The following is a 20,964-nucleotide window of genomic DNA, read 5'->3' on the forward strand; positions in this document are numbered from 1 at the left end:
GTTACCAAGAAACTGGCTGTATCTTCATGGCAGCCTGTAGAAGATTCTCCACGACCCTGAGGACCCAGTTGGGAAAACTTAGGTAGGCAGGGTGTGGGAGCCACCAGGGCTGTATGGAGACCTTACCCAGAATTAAATCTCCAGCTGTGCATTCCGATTAACATGACCCACACTCCTATGAAGGTCTCTGGGTGGCTCCTGATATGAGTTGGGGGAGGGGGGAGGACAAGGAAGCTGGGTCAAGACAGAAGCACTGTCCTTACTCACTGCGTCTGGGCTTGTTCCTACCCTAACTGGGAAGCAGGAACCAAACACCCACTCCTCATGGGACTGTCCGTGATGAGGCCAGCTGAGGATCTGAACTGTCAGCAAGAAAGACAGGAGCTGTATGTGCCACAAACCAGAGCACAGTGTCCCGCATAAGCCCATCTCTCAAATGATGCCATCTCCTCCCCAGATTGGCTCCAGTCTGGGTTAGGAGTGGGTCATGTATTCCGAGCTCTCTGCTACTCCTGCAAACACAGCAATGGTGCCTTCTCATGCTCATCTATAATGAGCCTAGGGATCAGCCAGAGGTCATACTCATGGGAATTCAGACTCAGTTCAATCTGCTATCCTGTAGCCCATGAGTCTGGACTCAACTTTAGTGGTCAAGGCCAGTGGTTTATTTCCTGGACAAGACTTTGAGAATGTTAGTGACACATTGTATGCCCTTGGCTGGCCTTCACTCTAATAGCCCTGAGTGACCATTCCAGCCTGCCCTCAGGGATTCAGATCAGCATTGGCCAAATCAGGCTCTTTGCTACCTGTTCCTATAGCTCACCTCCACTGTAGTTAATGTGTCCTGGCTGCTGCAGCTGCTCCAGAACCTACCAGATGTCTTCCCACAGAATCCTGTAGTCCCTGTGGGCTCATCCACAGACATCTCACACTCTCCCTGCTGGGAGTTAGGCTGGATGCCTGCTGTGTGGGAGCTGCCTTGCCTTGTGGAGCAGAGTCAGAAGCATTGGAGGAGATGTTGTCTGCTGCTCTTAATGTCCTCAGTGTCCAGGGCTTGCCTGTGGTGTGGTTGTGGTCCAGCTCCAGTTAATCACTGATATAAGTTCATACCATAGAAGCTGCGTACCCCATGAGGCACAGGGAGGACCATAACTGAGGGGGAACCATGCAATCCAGGACCCTGTTGGGATCAGGGAATATTCCAGGACCCCTCTCACGCAGGATGCAAGGCTAGGAGCTCTGTGTGCCCTGACACAGGGGCATGGGACCGTGACTCCCATGAAATGCTCCTTCATACCTATTACATCATCAGCTTTGAGAAGGTCTTCCTCAGTAAGAACATTCCACACTGCTTGCCTCTGCCATCTTGCTCTCTTTTCCCGGGCTGCATGCCCTTAGGAACATTGACATGTCTTCTATGAAAATTAATATTCTGTTAAATCATTTTGATAAACAGTTCTCAGCATGATATCTGTGTCCAGAAGTAGTCATCAGCAATTCTCACAGGGTAGGGAATCAAAATATTCCCCCTGCTCTTCGTCCTCCTCTTTCTCCTCCTCTTCCTTCTCTTCCTCCTCCTCCTCTTCTTTCTCCTCCTCTCTTCATCTTCCTCCTCCTCCTCCTCCTACCCTCCTCGTTCTCCTCCTCCTGCTGCTGCTGTGCCTAATGCTGCTTCTGCTATTGTTGCTACTCCTGTTGCTGCTGTAGTTTCTGCTGGTGTCTTTTCCATTGCCATGTGTCTGAAATCACCTACTGTTTATACTGAGGACATGAAAGAATTTCGAGATGACACTGTGAAATAGACAAGACAATTTATTCCAAGCAAAAAAGACAGTGAGGTAGAATTCTTAGCTTACCATTTGGGGCTTTGATTTGCCTTACTATATTATAACTTCTTTTTTCTACTTCTCAGTTGAGGTCTTTGAAAGAAACCATTTAGAACTACAACCTATAAAATTCAATAGATCACTAGGTCTTAGGAACAAAAAAAAACCAGTATGCAAAATAATATGCATGCATGCAGGATTCTGACCATCAACTATAACCCACAAACTAGGTTGTTGATACTTATTCAATGACAAACCTTGTTAATTAGTTTTGAGGCTTAATGGAATGGGATGTTACATTTGAAAACATAAGACTCTGTTCTGCAGCACTTGTGATTGATGACCACATGTGAAAAGATCAGTAGCCCCTGGAGGAGTCCATGAGCCCATGAACCTCTTGTCCTCACCCTGTGGGAGCTATTGGCCTAAGGGGGAGCTGGAGTCCATCTGAAGGGATGGGCCAACTAGAAAACTCTGTGGAGTGTGGAACTCATCAATCCTATTGGGTCCCTGCTGGGAAGAGGAGAAATCAAGAAGAGGGAGAAGGCTTGGTGTTGGGGAAACCTCATAAAGAACTTAGAGCAGATACAAGGTAAGAATTGTGGGGAAAATGGAAACCAGAGACAGAGGAAGGACCAGCATAGAGCAAACTGAAAAGGACAAAGCACAAAGGTACCTGGGCTATGCCTGCTGCTTGTTCTCTGGACTCTCCCTGTGGCTCATTTCTGGGGGGAGATTCTGTTCTGCCCCAGGCGAGGTTTCTTTCTCCTTGGCATGCAGCAACACAGCTTTATCAGGGCATTTGCTATATTCCTGGTCCACCCCTTAAAACCTCTGTGCCGGACCCTGCTGGGGATGGGCTTATCCTCAAATGGGGCTCTGTGGGAGAGTGGGTTGTCTTCTTGATTTCCTTATTGCTACTCTTCTCAGTGAAGATGCTTGTTGTTTGAATGCATGGGACACTCACGGCACATTTGTGATAGTGGTCCTGTGTAGGTGTCATCGGTAGAGGCCTGAGACGACCAGCCACAGTGGATCTTTTGCCTCCTTTTTGAATGAGCATTCTGGCCATAGTGAGATACGTGACCATGGGAGGATGACACCCGCAAGGTGCCAAGGACTGGCACGCTTCCACTCCTCTTTGGTTCTAATCTAAAAGCAGCAGCAGGATCAAGGCTAGGGAATGGTGCTGCAACGGGACTCACTTGCTGTGCCTGGGCTGTGCAGCCATCCCCCTGGAGAGCCTGCTTTTGTAGAAAGAAATAAGTTGCCATTTCCTCATTATATTTTCTTTGTTTTAAAGAGTGTTTTACTACAGAGGCTTGGAATCCAATGCTTTTCATGGCATCCCAAATGGCCGGGTCTGGTGTGAGGGGAAGCATTTCTTCATAGGGACCTATCAATCCGTTCCAGTGTTCTTTGAACCAAGGGTGTTTCATCGCCTTTCTTGCTGTTGGTCTAAAGTTGGGATTTACCCTCAGTAATTTACTAAGGAGGTCCTCCAGTTCTTTTGAAACCCCACAGGGAGCAGGATATACCCCTGCCACTACTTGTCTTTGCAGTTCTTGGATGATCACTGAATCAAATGGGAGCTTTCCCACTACCATACAGTACAAGACCACTCCTATAATCCACATATCATTCTTCGGCCCGTCATACCGATGGCCAAGGAGGAGTTCAGAGGAACCAAAGGAGTATGTGCCGCAGTGGTGGTTTAGCATTTTTCCAGGTTGAAATTGGGTGCTAAGCCCAAAGTCGATGACTTTGACCTTTTTGTTTTTATCAATCATTATATTGTCCAGTTTGAGGTCTCGGTGAACAATCCCCTTTCCATGGCAGTAGCTCACTGCTGACAATATCTGTTCAAATATTTGCCGGGCCTCATCCTCCTCTATGTGCCCTGACTCTCTGATGTACTGGTAGAGTTCTTGGCCTTCCACCAGCTCCATTATGAGGTATATTCTCGTTTTCTTTTCAATAACTTGTATGAGAGACACTATGTTGGGGTGGTTGATCTTTCTCATTATGTTTGCTTCCATCATGGCTGGCTGGAACCACTCCTTGTCCTTTCGCAGAACTTTGACAGCCACCGGGGTTCCTGTGAGCCGGTGGTGGGCCAGGAGGACTTTGGCGTTGCCCCCTTGCCCAATTGTCCTCAATACTTGGTATTGGGAATGGAAGTTGCCCTCCTCAGAGATACTGGGCTCGGGTGTAGGGGTTGGTAACTCCTCCTCAGTCTCTGTAGGCATTTTATCAGTACTAATGCTACCTAAAAATAACAAAAATGGAATCAAATAATGAAAAAGATGGAGCAATATAGGAGCTAAAATTACACTTGTGGTACCTAAAAGAAAAAAACAAAAGAAAAAGAAAAAAAAACAAACAAAGACAAATTAAAAACTAGACTAGAAAAATAGAGCAAAATTATGAAAAAGTTAAGGGGAAAATATGAAGAGTCATAAGTAAAAGCCACCCAAATAACCAACCCCAAAATAGAAAGCCAAGAGCACACACATACTAAATGCAATGATGAAAATAAAAATCGTCATACTACAATAGGATTGGGCGTCCAAAGATGGTCAATACTATGAATAGATGTTCATTGAAGAAAAAAAAAACAGATGAAAGAAACGAGAGGAGAAAGAATTAGTAAAAGACAAAACAAACAAATATAAAAAGCCAACACTTAAGGGAAAACTCCATTGAATTTCAGGACCTAGTGATCCACAAAAATCCACAACTCTCCAGAGCAAAATACTGAAAATTAAAATTAACCAACCACAAGGAATAAGGCAGTTAAATATCAGTGAACAGTAAACCTTAAACAAAGGCCGAAGAGTTCAAAGTGTCACAAAGGGCAAATTTGTATCAAGTCTAAGCCAATGATTGCTTGTACTCAATAAATAGAGAAACAGGAATAATGTAAAAGGATGAAACCGCAGGACATTGAAAATGGAGATAGCCAGACCCGGTGAGAGAGACCCAACCGCCTGGTCAGGTGGGCACTCCTGAGGCTGCAGAGCGGAAGAGACCACCAACACTGCTCACCCCTGCCCACATCCCTGGCCCAAGAGGAAACTGTATAAGGCCTCTGGGCTCCCGTGGGGGAGGGCCCAGGAGCAGCAGGACACCTGCCAGAGACACCAGCAGACCCTGAAGGAAACAGACGGGATAAACAGTTCTCTGCACCCAAATCCCGTGGGAGGGAGAGCTAAACCTTCAGAGAGGCAGACAAGCCTGGGAAACCAGAAGAGACTGCTCCCTGCACACACATCTCGGACGCCAGAGGAAAAAGCCACAGACCATCTGGAACCCTGGTGCACTGAAGCCCCCGGAAGGGGCGGCACAGGTCTTCCTGGTTGCTGCCGCTGCAGAGAGCCCCTGGGCAGCACCCCACGAGCGAACCTGAGCCTCGGGACCACAGGTACGACCAAATTTTCTGCTGCAAGAAAGCTGCCTGGTGAACTCAAGACACAGGCCCACAGGAACAGCTGAAGACCTGTAGAGAGGAGAAACTACACGTCTGAAAGCAGAACACTCTGTCCCCATAACTGACTGAAAGAGAGGAAAACAGGTCTACAGCACTCCTGACACACAGGCTTATAGGACAGTCTAGCCACTGTCAGAAATAGCAGAACAAAGTAACACTAGAGATAATCTGATGGCGAGAGGCAAGCGCAGGAATCCAAGCAACAGAAACCAAGACTACATGCCATCATCGGAGCCCAAGTCTCCCACCAAAACAAACATGGAATATCCAAACACACCAGAAAAGCAAGATCTAGTTTCAAAATCATATTTGATCATGATGCTGGAGGACTTCAAGAAAGACATGAAGAACTCCCTTAGAGAACAAGTAGAAGCCTACAGAGAGGAATTGCAAAAATGCCTGAAAGAATCGCAAAAATCCCTGAAAGAATTCCAGGAAAACATAAATAAACAAGTAGAAGCCCATAGAGAGGAGATACAAAAATCCCTGAAAGAATACCAGGAAAACATAAATAAACAAGTAGAAGCCCATAGAGAGGAGATACAAAAATCCCTGAAAGAATACCAGGAAAACATAAATAAACAAGTAGAAGCCCATAGAGAGGAGACACAAAAATCCCTGAAAGAATTCCAGGAAAACACAATCAAACAGTTGAAGGAATTAAAAATGGAAATAGAAGCAATCAAGAAAGAACACATGGAAACAACCCTGGATATAGAAAACCAAAAGAAGAGACAAGGAGCTGTAGATACAAGCTTCACCAACAGAATACAAGAGATGGAAGAGAGAATCTCAGGAGCAGAAGATTCCATAGAAATCATTGACTCAACTGTCAAAGATAATGTAAAGCGGAAAAAGCTACTGGTCCAAAACATACAGGAAATCCAGGACTCAATGAGAAGATCAAACCTAAGGATAATAGGTATAGAAGAGAGTGAAGACTCCCAGCTCAAAGGACCAGTAAATATCTTCAACAAAATCATAGAAGAAAACTTCCCTAACCTAAAAAAAGAGATACCCATAGGCATACAAGAAGCCTACAGAACTCCAAACAGATTGGACCAGAAAAGAAACACCTCCCGTCACATAATTGTCAAAACACCAAACGCACAAAATAAAGAAAGAATATTAAAAGCAGTAAGGGAAAAAGGTCAAGTAACATATAAAGGGAGACCTATCAGAATCACACCAGACTTCTCGCCAGAAACTATGAAGGCCAGAAGATCCTGGACTGATGTTATACAGACCCTAAGAGAACACAAATGCCAGCCCAGATTACTGAATCCAGCAAAACTCTCAATTAACATTGATGGAGAAACCAAGATATTCCATGACAAAACCAAATTTACACAATATCTTTCTACAAATCCAGCACTACAAAGGATAATAAATGGTAAAGCCCAACATAAGGAGGCAAGCTATACCCTAGAAGAAGCAAGAAACTAATCGTCTTGGCAACAAAACAAAGAGAATGAAAGCACACAAACATAACCTCACATCCAAATATGAATATAACGGGAAGCAATAATCACTATTCCTTAATATCTCTCAATATCAATGGCCTCAACTCCCCAATAAAAAGACATAGATTAACAAAATGGATACGCAACGAGGACCCTGCATTCTGCTGCCTACAGGAAACACACCTCAGAGACAAAGACAGACACTACCTCAGAGTGAAAGGCTGGAAAACAACTTTCCAAGCAAATGGTCAGAAGAAGCAAGCTGGAGTAGCCATTCTAATATCAAATAAAATCAATTTCCAACTAAAAGTCATCAAAAAAGATAAGGAAGGACACTTCATATTCATCAAAGGAAAAATCAACCAAGATGAACTCTCAATCCTAAATATCTATGCCCCAAATACAAGGGCACCTACATACGTAAAAGAAACCTTACTAAAGCTCAAAACACACATTGCACCTCACACAATAATAGTGGGAGATTTCAACACCCCACTCTCATCAATGGACAGACCATGGAAACAGAAATTAAACAGTGATGTAGACAGACTAAGAGAAGTCATGAGCCAAATGGACTTAACGGATATTTATAGAACATTCTATCCTAAAGCAAAAGGATATACCTTCTTCTCTACTCCTCATGGTACTTTCTCCAAAATTGACCATATAATTGGCCAAAAAACGGGCCTCAACAGGTACAGAAAGATAGAAATAATCCCATGCGTGCTATCGGACCACCACGGCCTAAAACTGGTCTTCAATAACAATAAGGGAAGAATGCCCACATATACGTGGAAATTGAACAATGCTCTACTCAATGATAACCTGGTCAAGGAAGAAATAAAGAAAGAAATTAAAGACTTTTTAGAATTTAATGAAAATGAAGGTACAACATACCCAAACTTATGGGACACAATGAAAGCTGTGCTAAGAGGAAAACTCATAGCGCTGAGTGCCTGCAGAAAGAAACAGGAAAGAGCATATGTCAGCAGCTTGACAGCACACCTAAAAGCTCTAGAACAAAAAGAAGCAAATACACCCAGGAGGAGTAGAAGGCAGGAAATAATCAAACTCAGAGCTGAAATCAACCAAGTAGAAACAAAAAGGACCATAGAAAGAATCAACAGAACCAAAAGTTGGTTCTTTGAGAAAATCAACAAGATAGATAAACCCTTAGCCAGACTAACGAGAGGACTCAGAGAGTGTGTCCAAATTAACAAAATCAGAAATGAAAAGGGAGACATAACTACAGATTCGGAGGAAATTCAAAAAATCATCAGATCTTACTATAAAAACCTATATTCAACAAAATTTGAAAATCTTCAGGAAATGGACAATTTCCTAGACAGATACCAGGTATCGAGGTTAAATCAGGAACAGATAAACCAGTTAAACAACCCCATAACGCCTAAGGAAATAGAAGCAGTCATTAAAGGTCTCCCAACCAAATAGAGCCCAGGTCCAGACGGGTTTAATGCAGAATTTTATCAAACCTTCATAGAAGACCTCATACCAATATTATCCAAACTATTCCACAAAATTGAAACACTTGGAGCCCTACCGAATTCCTTCTACGAAGCCACAATTACTCTTATACCTAAACCACACAAAGACACAACAAAGAAAGAGAACTTCAGACCAATTTCCCTTATGAATATCGACGCAAAAATACTCAATAAAATTCTGGCAAACCGAATTCAAGAGCACATCAAAACAATCATCCACCATGATCAAGTAGGCTTCATCCCAGGCATGCAGGGATGGTTTAATATACGGAAAACCATCAACGTGATCCATCATATAAACAAACTGAAAGAACAGAACCACATGATCATTTCATTAGATGCTGAGAAAGCATTTGACAAAATTCAACACCCCTTCATGATAAAAGTCCTGGAAAGAATAGGAATTCAAGGCCCATACCTAAACATAGTAAAAGCCATATACAGCAAACCAGTTGCTAACATTAAACTAAATGGAGAGAAACTTGATGCAATCCCACTAAAATCAGGTACTAGACAAGGCTGCCCACTCTCTCCCTACTTATTCAATATAGTTCTTGAAGTTCTAGCCAGAGCAATCAGACAACAAAAGGAGATCAAAGGGATACAGATCGGAAAAGAAGAGGTCAAAATATCACTATTTGCAGATGACATGATAGTATATCTAAGTGATCCCAAAAGTTCCACCAGAGAACTACTAAAGCTGATAAACAACTTCAGCAAAGTGGCTGGGTATAAAATTAACTCAAATAAATCAGTAGCCTTCCTCTACACAAAAGAGAAACAAGCCAAGAAAGAAATTAGGGAAACGACACCCTTCATAATAGACCCAAATACCAAAGTACCTCGGTGTGACTTTAACCAAGCAAGTAAAAGATCTGTACAATAAGAACTTCAAGACACTGAGGAAAGAAATTGAAGAAGACCTCAGAAGATGGAAAGATCTCCCATGCTCATGGATTGGCAGGATTAATATAGTAAAAATGGCCATTTTACCAAAAGCAATCTACAGATTCAATGCAATCCCCATCAAAATACCAATCCAATTCTTCAAAGAGTTAGAGAGAACAATTTGCAAATTCATCTGGAATAACAAAAAACCCAGGATAGCTAAAGCTATCCTCAACAATAAAAGGACTTCAGGGGGAATCACTATCCCTGAACTCAAGCAGTATTACAGAGCAATAGTGATAAAAACTGCATGGTATTGGTACAGAGACAGACAGATAGACCAATGGAATAGAATTGAAGACCCAGAAATGAACCCACACACCTATGGTCACTTGATCTTTGACAAAGGAGCCAAAACCATCCAATGGAAAAAGATAGCATTTTCAGCAAATGGTGCTGGTTCAACTGGAGGTCAACATGTAGAAGAATGCAGATCGATCCATGCTTATCACCCTGTACAAAGCTTAAGTCCAAGTGGATCAAGGACCTCCACATCAAACCAGACACACTCAAACTAATAGAAGAAAAACTAGGGAAGCATCTGGAACACATGGGCACTGGAAAAAATTTCCTGAACAAAACACCAATGGCTCATGCTCTAAGATCAAGAATCGACAAATGGGATCTCATAAAACTGCAAAGCTTCTGTAAGGCAAAGGACACTGTGGTTAGGACAAAACGGCAACCAACAGATTGGGAAAAGATCTTTACCAATCCTACAACGGATAGAGGACTTATATCCAAAATATACAAAGAACTCAAGAAATTAGACCGCAGGGAGACAAATAACCCTATTAAAAATGGGGTTCAGAGCTAAACAAAGAATTCACAGCTGAGGAATGCCGAATGGCTGAGAAACACCTAAAGAAATGTTCAACATCTTTAGTCATAAGGGAAATGCAAATCAAAACAACCCTGAGATTTCACCTCACACCAGTGCGATTGGCTAAGATCAAAAACTCAGGTGACAGCAGATGCTGGCGAGGATGTGGAGAAAGAGGAACACTCCTCCATTGTTGGTGGGATTGCACACTGGTAAAACCATTCTGGAAATCAGTCTGGAGGTTCCTCAGAAAATTGGACATTGAACTGCCTGAGGATCCAGCTATACCTCTCTTGGGCATATACCCAAAAGATGCCTCAACATATAAAAGAGACACGTGCTCCACTATGTTCATCGCAGCCTTATTTATAATAGCCAGAAAATGGAAAGAACCCAGATGCCCTTCAACAGAGGAATGGATACAGAAAATGTGGTACATCTACACAATGGAATATTACTCAGCTATCAAAAACAACGAGTTTATGAAATTAGTAGGCAAATGGTTGGAACTGGAAAATATCATCCTGAGTGAGCTAACCCAATCACAGAAAGACATACATGGTATGCACTCATTGATAAGTGGCTATTAGCCCAAATGCTTGAATTACCCTAGATCCCTAGAACAAACGAAACTCAAGACGGATGATCAAAATGTGAATGCTTCACTCCTTCTTTAAATGAGGAAAAAGAATACCCTTGGCAGGGAAGGGAGAGGCAAAGATTAAAACAGAGACTGAAGGAACACCCATTCAGAGCCTGCCCCACATGTGGCCCATACATATACAGCCACCCAATTAGACAAGATGGATGAAGCAAAGAAGTGCAGACCGACAGGAGCCGGATGTTGATCGCTCCTGAGAGACACAGCCAGAATACAGCAAATATAGAGGCGAATGCCAGCAGCAAACCACTGAACTGAGAATAGGTCCCCTATTGAAGGAATCAGAGAAAGAACTGGAAGAGCTTGAAGGGGCTCGAGACCCCAAAAGTACAACAATGCCAAGCAACCAGAGCTTCCAGGGACTAAGCCACTACCTAAAGACTATACATGGACTGACCCTGGACTCTGACCCCATAGGTAGCAATGAATATCCTAGTAAGAGCACCAGTGGAAGGGGAAGCCCTGGGTCCTGCTAAGACTGAATCCCCAGTGAACTAGTCTATGGGGGGAGGGCGGCAATGGGGGGAGGGTTGGGAAGGGAACACCCATAAGGAAGGGGAGGGGGGAGGGGGATGTTTGCCCGGAAACCGGGAAAGGGAATAACACTCGAAATGTATATAAGAAATACTCAAGTTAATAAAAAAAAAAAAAAAAGAAAATGGAGATAGAGTTAATCATCCGAATGCAGAACCGTAAATAATCAAAGCAGTAATATAGCATGTGAGAACATAAAAACCACTAAAAAATGAAACCAGCAATCCATAATAAATAAATAAATAAATAAATAAATAAATAAATAAATAAAACAAAAAGCAAAACCCCACTAAGGAAATAGCCAGTGGCGTGGCAATATGTGACCTAATTCTTTCTCTTGAAGTCATCTAAAAATCAATCAATCAAGAAATAGGCAGCCAGCCATCTACATAGGCCTTTAAACTGATATTATGGGGTTGGCATACCAAATGCCTGGGAGCGACTGGTCAGCCAGCTCAGATACTTGGGCAGCTGCAGGCCAGTGAGAGAGCCTGTCTTGAAAATAAGGTTGAGAACCTACCTCAGGAACAGCAGCCGGGGTGACTTCTGGCCTCTACACTCTCTTGCACTGAGGTGCAGGTAATATAGATACAAGGGGCAAAAGGGGATGGGCACGTGCACACACAGACACACACACACACACACACACACACACGCACACACATACACACACGGGCACTCACACAGGCACAGGCACACACACAGGCACACACACAGAAATAGACAGAAGTGAACTTATACTCACACAAACTCTTACAAACACCCAGATTAACAGAAAACACGCATACTTACACACAAGCAAAGCTGGAAAAACACACGTCAGACACATACACACATACACACAGGGATACACATACGCACAAGAAGACATACACACATACAAACACATACACACATACAAACCTGTAAACTCACACACTCCTACATATACTGACAAACACACAGGCAAAAGTGTACACGCACTCACACACAGGCCAATCTGTCAACACACACTCTCTTACACACACTGATACATACACATATACACAGTACAGTAAAATTCGACACAACCACACACAGCTCACTAGATACAACCAAGTCGCAGAGGGCTCCACTCCACACCTCCTCTCAAAGCACTCAAAGAATTCCAGGCCTGGCAACAGCTTAATATGTGTTTGCTGGGCAGCCTCACAATCGCTCCTCATGAGGTCACAATAGGACCTGTCAAGACATGGTTGGGAAGGACTCTGAGACTGTGGCTTCTATGGGCTATGGAAAGACTTTAGGCTGTTAGAAATAAAACCCTGTAAGATGTTTAGCTCTCCATAGTTCTCTGTTTTGAATGTTTACTCTGCATCCTGCTTTAAAGTCCTCATGTCTACACTCAGGGTGTCACGTTATCTTTGAATTCTGAAGGATTAGCCTCAAACTGATGGTATAGTTTTCTTTTTTTAAAGACAAAGCTGTTTCTAAACTGACCCATCAAGAGGACACTGTTCTCATAAGTCCTCAGAAAGGATCTAGGTTATCATCAAACACCTGAGACAAAGCTGCAGGACTAGGCAGAGACTTGAGTTTGAATCCCCCAAACGCCAAATGGATGCATCAGCAAAGCTCATAAGCTTTCTCTGTGGAGAAGTTAACATGGACCAACAGATTAGAGGGCCAGAGCCCCAACCCATGCTGGGTGGACACTCTCCTCTGACATCCAACACAGAGATCTTTGTACAGAGATCAGGAGAAGGCTTCTCTGAATAGCTGTGCAGAGCACCTCAGGCTCAGGGACTCAGGACTGACACCCATAGAATGCTGTAGTGGAACCCTTTGTGATTCAAGGGCTCATCTGCCTGGGTCCCTGAGCCTCTAGAGATGATCCCAGGACTGGGCTGTGGCTGCTTATGGGCTCAGACAGGGAGGTGCCAGGGGGTTTGCCCTTGGCTCCTGGGAGTAGAGCAGTTTTTCTTTCCCTGTCCCTGCTTTTTGAACATTTCTTTCCTTGGGAAAATGGAAGGACTGGAAGAAGTCTGGCTATGGAGAGTGAGGCTGGCTGGGAAACTGCTCGCTGTTCTCCATTGTCATCCTGCTGGGGGTTTGGAGTTGTTGGCAGGTTAGCCTCTCCACCATTCCAATCTGCTTCTCTCCATTTAATCCATGCATCTCTGTCTCTTCGCTTCGTGACATGGTTGCACAAGTCCTACTTGTAGCTGCCACTCCAGGGCATAAGTCCCTCAGTGAGTGAATTCCAGATTGTTCTGTCTAGAGAGAAATTGTACAGGGTCGTTGCTCAGTATGTAGGAACATGGAAGAGGATACTGCACGGGATCCACACACATTTCATATAACATCAATCCACATACTCTGGTACTCATCGGTTCTATTTACACCTTTTGCGATTAGTGCTATTCACTGTACTGTGAAGTGTGAATTTTTATTATGTTTCACTTCTGCAAAGGAAGAGACAGTGTTTAGCACTGGAGATCCAAAGGCCTAGCTGGAAGGGAGCCCTTGACACACAGGTGTGCTCCTGGGAAATAGCTCTTTCATAAAACACCCCGTTGAATCCCATGGATTGCTCTATGCCCTATGTAGGGTTGACCTCAGTGTATATATATATTAACTTGAGTAATTTTTATATACATTTCCAGTATTCCCTTTCCCAGTTTCCGTGCAAACATCCCCTTCCCTCCTCCCCATCCTCCCCCCCTTGTCACCCTCCTCCCAACAATCTAGTTCACTGGGGGTTTAGTCTTAGCAGGACCCAGGGCTTCCCCTTCCAATGGTGCTCTTACTAGGATATTCATTTTCCATGTTCCCTTCCCCAGCTTCCAGACTTTAGATGACTGGATGCCCTGACTGATTTTTACACAGGATAAAAGTCGGCTACATTTGTGTTTGATTATTAACAGTGCCTCTGGAACTAAACTCAGATCATCAGCTATTCCTTTCACCTCTGAACCATCTCAAAAGCTCACACTATATATTCTGTTCTGTCCTCAGTGTACCATGTATTGCTATAATCACCAGCATTGTTAAAGCAAGCCAAAGGAGATTTATAAAATCTTCAGATTTTGAAATTTACATTCACACAAAGCTTGTGCTACACATCATTAATCCCCCTTTCATGAGAGAGAAGGTCTCTTTACTGTCCAAACCACCCTTGTGTACAGGGTGAGTTTTAGGACAGCTTCAGTTTGTGGTAACACTCTGTCTCAAATTAAGCACACAACAGCAACAACCCAACCACACTCACACAGAAACACATGCATGGAACACACACACACACACACACACACACACACACACACACACATACACACACACACACACCGAGCACTTTCCAGTTGCTACCCTTCCCATTCCTCAAGTGAGCATTCAGTGTAACTGTACTTTAATCTCACCTACCTCAGTCCTTCCAGTCTGTAGGCTTCTCTTAAACCCTCAGGAATTGGCAACTGACATCAGGCCGGTTTCTGCTTGCTGGTGGGGAAATTGGGTTGTGTTGCTTTGTTAATCTGTACTCCCTCAGCCAACTTCCCCAGGCCCTGAGAAGTTTCCATTAACCTCCTTCAGAGTACTTCAGTGTTTTTAAGTCATACTCAACAAAGTAAGAAACCATTTGGTTTGATTGCAGCATTTAGGATTGTGTTGAGTAGGTACCAGCAGAATGTACACTGTTTATGAAGTAGGTCTGTGAGTAAGGGCTAGGTGTAATTTTATCTGCTGAGTGAGTGAGCGTTTGCTCCATATCGTTACCCATTTTGGCTTCTGTGGTATTTTTATTCCTATAGACTAAACGGTTTGAGTTTGTGTTGGCTTCTTCTCTGATTTCAGTATCCAGCACCTCTGGACTTATCCTATAAGTATGACCAGATTAACAGGGCTGTTGATTTTCCATGGAGATGCTTGTTTACATTTTTACTTAATCCACATCTTATGTTCAAGAGGAGGGAGAGCAGCTTGCTGGCTTTGCAGCAACACACATTGACCCAGAGTGAAGGTTCTCTCTGTTACTGATTCGAATTCCTGAATCATCATGACATTTTGCATGAGCTATCCTCCACTGTCTCAGGCATTTGAGTACTCCTTTCCCAGTTGCTGACTCTGTTTGGGAAGACTCAGGAGGTGTGCCCTTGCTGGAGAAAGAATGCCAGTGGGGCTGGGCTTTGAGGTTTTAGTGCTCTGCACCACTCCCTGTGCACTGTCTGCTTTGTACTTGTGATTCCAGATGTGAGTCCTCTGCTTCCTGCTCCTTCCACTGTGCCCTGTCGTCATAGAACTTAACCTATGGTAACAGGTGGTCTGTGAAATAGGATCACTAATCGCCTACATGTTTTATAGTTTGCTGTGCTCATGGCATTTCTGTCACAGAAATACAAAGGTAACTAATGCATTAGGGGATGTGATAGAGCGGACTCTTGCTCTGTGATACCTGACCATGCCAGTTTGTGCTTGTTACTTGTTTTGGAAAATATGCAAGAATTCAGAACTTTGAACTAGAAGTGGCCCAGTGCTCTAAGAAGAGTTTAATGGGGTATACTGGCAGGAGCTTGGGAGTCAGGAGTGCCAAGACATATCCAGACTGTGGAAGCCCAGGACAAGGGGATTCAGAAGGCAACAATATTTGTAACTGGTCTGGGATAGTTTGTATGATGCTTTTACAAAAATGTGGCTTCCTTCAGCCCACATCCTAAATACCTACCCGAGGCTAAATTAAAAAGTAATAAACAAATTTCTTCGATGAAAATTTGAAGAGAGCCCAGTATGGCCTCTGTTATACTGAGGTATAGGACTTCAATGAAAAAGAGCAAATGGGGCAAATAGAAATGCAAAATGTATAGCTTACAGAGAAAAGGACACTGGGAAGATTAATATTATAGCCAATGCCTAGGCCAGAAGAGAGCCTGCAATTACTTAGGAGATTAGAACCTTAATAAGAGGCCATGTCTCCTCAGGTGATGACATCACTCAATTAACCTTGTAATCTGTGGTAGAAAGTGACTTACTTAGTGTTTTCCTGCTATTAACAGACACCATGACCAATGCAAATCTTATAAGAAGAACACTGCTTTGGGTTTGGCTTACAAGTTCAGCAGTTTGGTTCATTATCATCAAGGTGGGAGCATGGCAGCATCTAGGCAGACATGGTACAGGAGGAGCTGGGTGTTCTACATCATCATCTGAAGGCCGCTACTAGAAAACTGATTTTCATGCAGCTAGGACAAGGAACATAAGGGTCACATCAACAGTGACACACTTCCTCAATCAAGGCTACACCTATGCAATGAGGGCTCATCTGCAAATAGTCCCACTCCCTGGGCTGAGCATATTCAAATCAACACAGGAACATTAGGCATTTTCAGTTCCTGAAATCACCTGTCATCAGAAGCTGCTGCTACTGTGGGTCATGGGGCCCAGCGCTTTCCAGAAATCAGGCATCTTCTCATGTACTCTCATCAGTCACTGGGAGTAAGGAAGCTCAGCAAAGGACTGCTGTGTGGGCTGAGAAAACTGAGAAAGTCTGCTTGGGAAGGTGTGTCAATCTTCATCTCCACATGGAGATAGCATGGGGGTTACCTGACCTTACCTGACCAGTTTCCATGTTTGGTACCCCTGGATCATATTCATTGTCAGGTAGGAAAGTGTTATTTGGCACCCAATGTCATGTTGTGCTTATCATGTACCCAAAGTTGATAGATGACTTAAGAATGTAGGCTTGAAAGGTATCCAGTTTCTAATCTGGGAAGGAGAACATCAGGCCTGAGAGGAACAGGCCTCATGTGCAGAGGGATGTACCATCTGTACATGGTTGGGAGAAGCTCACAGAAGGTTAGTCAAACTTGTCTATCCAGTAGAGGTTAGTTAACTGTGAAACTATCACTAACAGTAAAGGTAACTTTGAACTCTGAGGAAGAGAAGGTTTGTTGCCATTGTTTGTGGACCATGCTTCAGAGGTGATGAGACACAGAGAAGATGTGTCTTGGGTTCATGCCACGAAGCGTGCTAGCTGAGCACTTCACATCTTAAGTTGTGTATGTCGTCAGGGCCCTTACACAAAGGTGATCTAATGACAGTGTCTTGCTTTATTTGTAGCAATCACATGAATTTAAATTTCCTACTTGTTCTTGTTCTTAAAAACTCACTGACTAGTTTTAGCTGAGACTCCTGGGAGTCTTCTCTCTCACATGCTGTAAGTTTTAAAGATTTGGTGATTAACATAAATAACTATTCATAGGTCAACACAGGGCCCACACTGACCTCACCTTGCTATCTGGAACTGTTACTCCTGAGCCAAGGGTCTCAAGGGTCTCTGCCTCAAAAAGAAATGTGGTAAAGTGATTTCATAATCTATTCACATTCCTTGTGTCATCCAGAACATCTGCTAGAATGAGAGGATCCTTCTCTGCTCAGGACAATGTAGATAATGATTCCCCAGGAGGAAAGAAAGGGCCACTACCTGCCTCTGTGGGGCAGTCCCTGGTGTTCACGGTAATGTCACCCAACAGTCCCACCTTGAATCTGCTGTTCCACTTGAGCATGGAGCCTCCCTTTTATTCTGGGAGATAAACAGGAAACTCCAGCTAGGAACAGTGGTCCAAACATGAGGTTAAGTGAAGGCAGTTAAAATGGGGTATATACATTAAGGGTTTCTGATTGAATGGTTCTGAACTTAATGTACTTCCTACTAGAGTCATCTGTAAGTGATATGTAAGCTTTGTATTAAAATGTACCTTTAGGTCCAAAATTTCATTGTAGGTTAATGCCCTACACTCTCTTAAAGATAATTTAAGAACTGCATAAAGAAGAGAAAATACTGATCAGAAAATATTCCTAGGTGTACAGGACTGGTTTACATGTGCAAGTCTCTGTGCTCAACTCCAAGAGCACACAATATGCATTAAGAAAGTAGATGATAAGAACTCTCTTTCTCTCTCTCTCTCTCTCTCTCTCTCTCTCTCTCTCTCTCTCTCTACCTCACTTTCGATCTATCACTCTCTCATGGGTGTGTGTGTCTGTGTGTGTGTGTGTGCATGTGGTTGTGAATCTGTGTCTGTGTGTCTGTCTGTCTGTCTGTCTCTCTCTCTCTGTCTGTGTGTGTGTGTGTGTGTGTGTGTGTGTGCGTGTGTGTGTATGTGTGTGTGAAGGTGAGCTGAGGGTCTGCGTGCCGAGTTGGAAAAAGGATCCCATGTTGATTGACTCCCACCTTGACAAGTATCTTGTTGTTGGGATGACCAGCATGTGACTATTGGGACAAGATAGAAGTATTTACAAAGCCAACAGTTTTGACTGATTTATGCAAATTAGGGCAGATTTGAGAGTACACTTAAGAGTTTTAAACTTTGTTTGAAAAAACTAAACAGTGTTCTTGGAAGAGTTTCTTTGGAGTAGACCGCCAAAGGCCAAATTTTACCTGATTGTTGGTGAGCACCTGTGGGTTTTTGTGTTCCTTATGTAGTATCCCTTAGGTTTGGGTCAGACAATGTAAACCTTATCATTTCCACTGTTTTTAACATCTCAAATGATGTCCAACGTTCTAGGTGCCAATCCACAAATGCCCACTCCTACATCTCCTCCCTCCTCCCTCCATTTTGCCACTATGATGCTGCTCCTAAACTCACCCAACTTTTCAAAACCCACCACTCCAGCCTCCTCCTATGTTCGAGCATCACATCTCCACAGGACCAAGGGCCTTCCATCCCATTGGTTTCAAATAATGCCATCCTCTGATATATATTGGTTGGTGGTCTATTTTCTGGAAGCTCTGGGTCATCAGCCAGCATATATTGTTCTTCCTCTATTGCAGGACCTCCTCTGTCACAGGACATCCACTGTTTAAGCACCACCACTACCTCAGGAAGTCCACTGTCTGTGTGTCAACTTCACTGTTACAGGACCACAAGTGTCTCAGCACTTCAACTATCACAGCACTTCTACTGTTCAGGAGCTCAAGAGTCTCAGCATCTCAAGTGTCACAGGACCTCCTTTGTCCAAGAACTGGACTGTCCAAGCAACACTACTATTGCAGGACTTCCACTGTAGGAGCACTGCAACTGTCTCAGGACACCCACTGTCCTATAACCTCCACTATCCCAGGAATTCCACTGTCGTAGCACCACCCGTAGCAACTAAAGTGTTTCAGGACATCAACTGAAGCAAGATCTCCCATGATTCTGCAACTTCACTGCCACAGGATCTCTACAGTGACAGGAATACCCCTGTATCAGCAATTCCAATTTTGCAGGACCTCCACTGTAGCAGAACCTTCAATTGTGCAGCAGCTCCCCTGTAAGTAGATTGACCGCCACGATATCAGTGCCTCCACTTTCAAAGGACCTTCACTGTCACATAACCGGCGCTATTCCATGCCTCCACTCTTGCAGGACCTACCTCTTCACAGGATCTGCACTGTTGCAGCAACTGTAATTTAATTTTTCAAAGTCATTGCTGGTTATTAGATTTGAGGCTGAATGAAATGTGATGCTACTTTTGACAGCATAAGATTTTGTTCTATAGCTCTTGTGATAAATGCCATGTGTGCTAGGACCAGTAACCTATGGAAGACTTCATGAGCTCATACCACTCTCCACCTCACTTTGTGGAAGCTGGTGTTTTTAGAGTGTGATAAACTTCAGGTGAATGGATTCATTCAGCTGCACCACGATCTAGAGTGGTCTACACAGCAGTCATATTGAGTCCTTGCTGGGAAGAGAAGAAATCCAGAAGAGGGAGATGGTTGGGTTGGGGGAAGAATCATTAAATACTTAGAGGATATAAGAAGTTAAGAATTATGGGGAACTGGAAAACAGAGCCAGAGGAAGAATGAGCACAGAGCAAACTGGAAAGGACAAAGTACAAAGGCACGTGGGTTTTGCCATCTGCCTGTTCTCTGGACAATCTCCCTTGGCCTCATTTCTGGGAGAAAACTCTTCCTCCACCCCCTTGTAATGTTTCATTCTTGAAGGAAAGCAGCAACACAACTTCATCAGTGAATTTCCACATTGGAATTGGTTCATCCTTTAATGCCTCTGGGAAATCCCCAGCTGGGGAATGTCCTGCTCTCTGTTGAGAGACAGCAGGAAAGTAGGTCGTCCTCTGTTTTCTCGTTGCTACAGCTCTTCTAAGTGTGGCTGATTGTTGAGTGAAGACACAGGACACTTCTGGTGTGTATGTATGCTTTGTTCACTGTGGGTGTTGTCGGGAGTGTCCTGAAAAGAAGAAGGGCATGCCCAATGGCTCTTTGCTTCCCCTTTGACTAGCCTTATGATCATAGAGATACACTAGGCCATTGGAAGATGAGGAGAACAATGTGTCTATGTTGTGTTCACTTCTATTCCTATTTAGTCCTAGAGGGAAATCAGCAAGGGTAGAGAATGGGACCGTAACTGGACAAAGCTGCTGAGCCTGTGTTGTGAAGCAATTCCTGTGTATAACTTGCTGTTACATTAAGCAATAGGATGCCATGTTCTGGTTATACCTTTTTGATGCAATGAATCTATAAAATTTTACCTCAAACCTCAATATATTACGTTTCTTCCTCTTTTGGAGTATCTGGCATGGGAGGGATCACTTCTTCATAAGGATTTGTGAACCTCTTCCAGTTTCATTGACCAGGGGTACATCATCACCTCTGAGACTGTCAGCCCATAGTTTGGATTGACTTTTATTAAGAGGCTAAGCTGCCTCTTCTGACACCCCACAGTGAGCAGGGTACACACCTGCTACAACCTGTCTTCTGAA

The 20,964-nt window shown here is 43.6% G+C and overlaps 1 pseudogene; it reads right to left on the minus strand.

Annotated features, from left to right (window-relative positions):
- Positions 1-2,545: 2,545 nt before the first annotated feature.
- LOC134485088 (sperm motility kinase Y-like) lies at positions 2,546-12,456 on the minus strand (annotated as a pseudogene).
- Between the last annotated feature and the right edge of the window lie 8,508 nt (positions 12,457-20,964).

Source organism: Rattus norvegicus, chromosome 1, assembly GCF_036323735.1.
Source record: "Rattus norvegicus strain BN/NHsdMcwi chromosome 1, GRCr8, whole genome shotgun sequence".
Taxonomy (NCBI): Eukaryota; Metazoa; Chordata; class Mammalia; order Rodentia; family Muridae; genus Rattus; species Rattus norvegicus.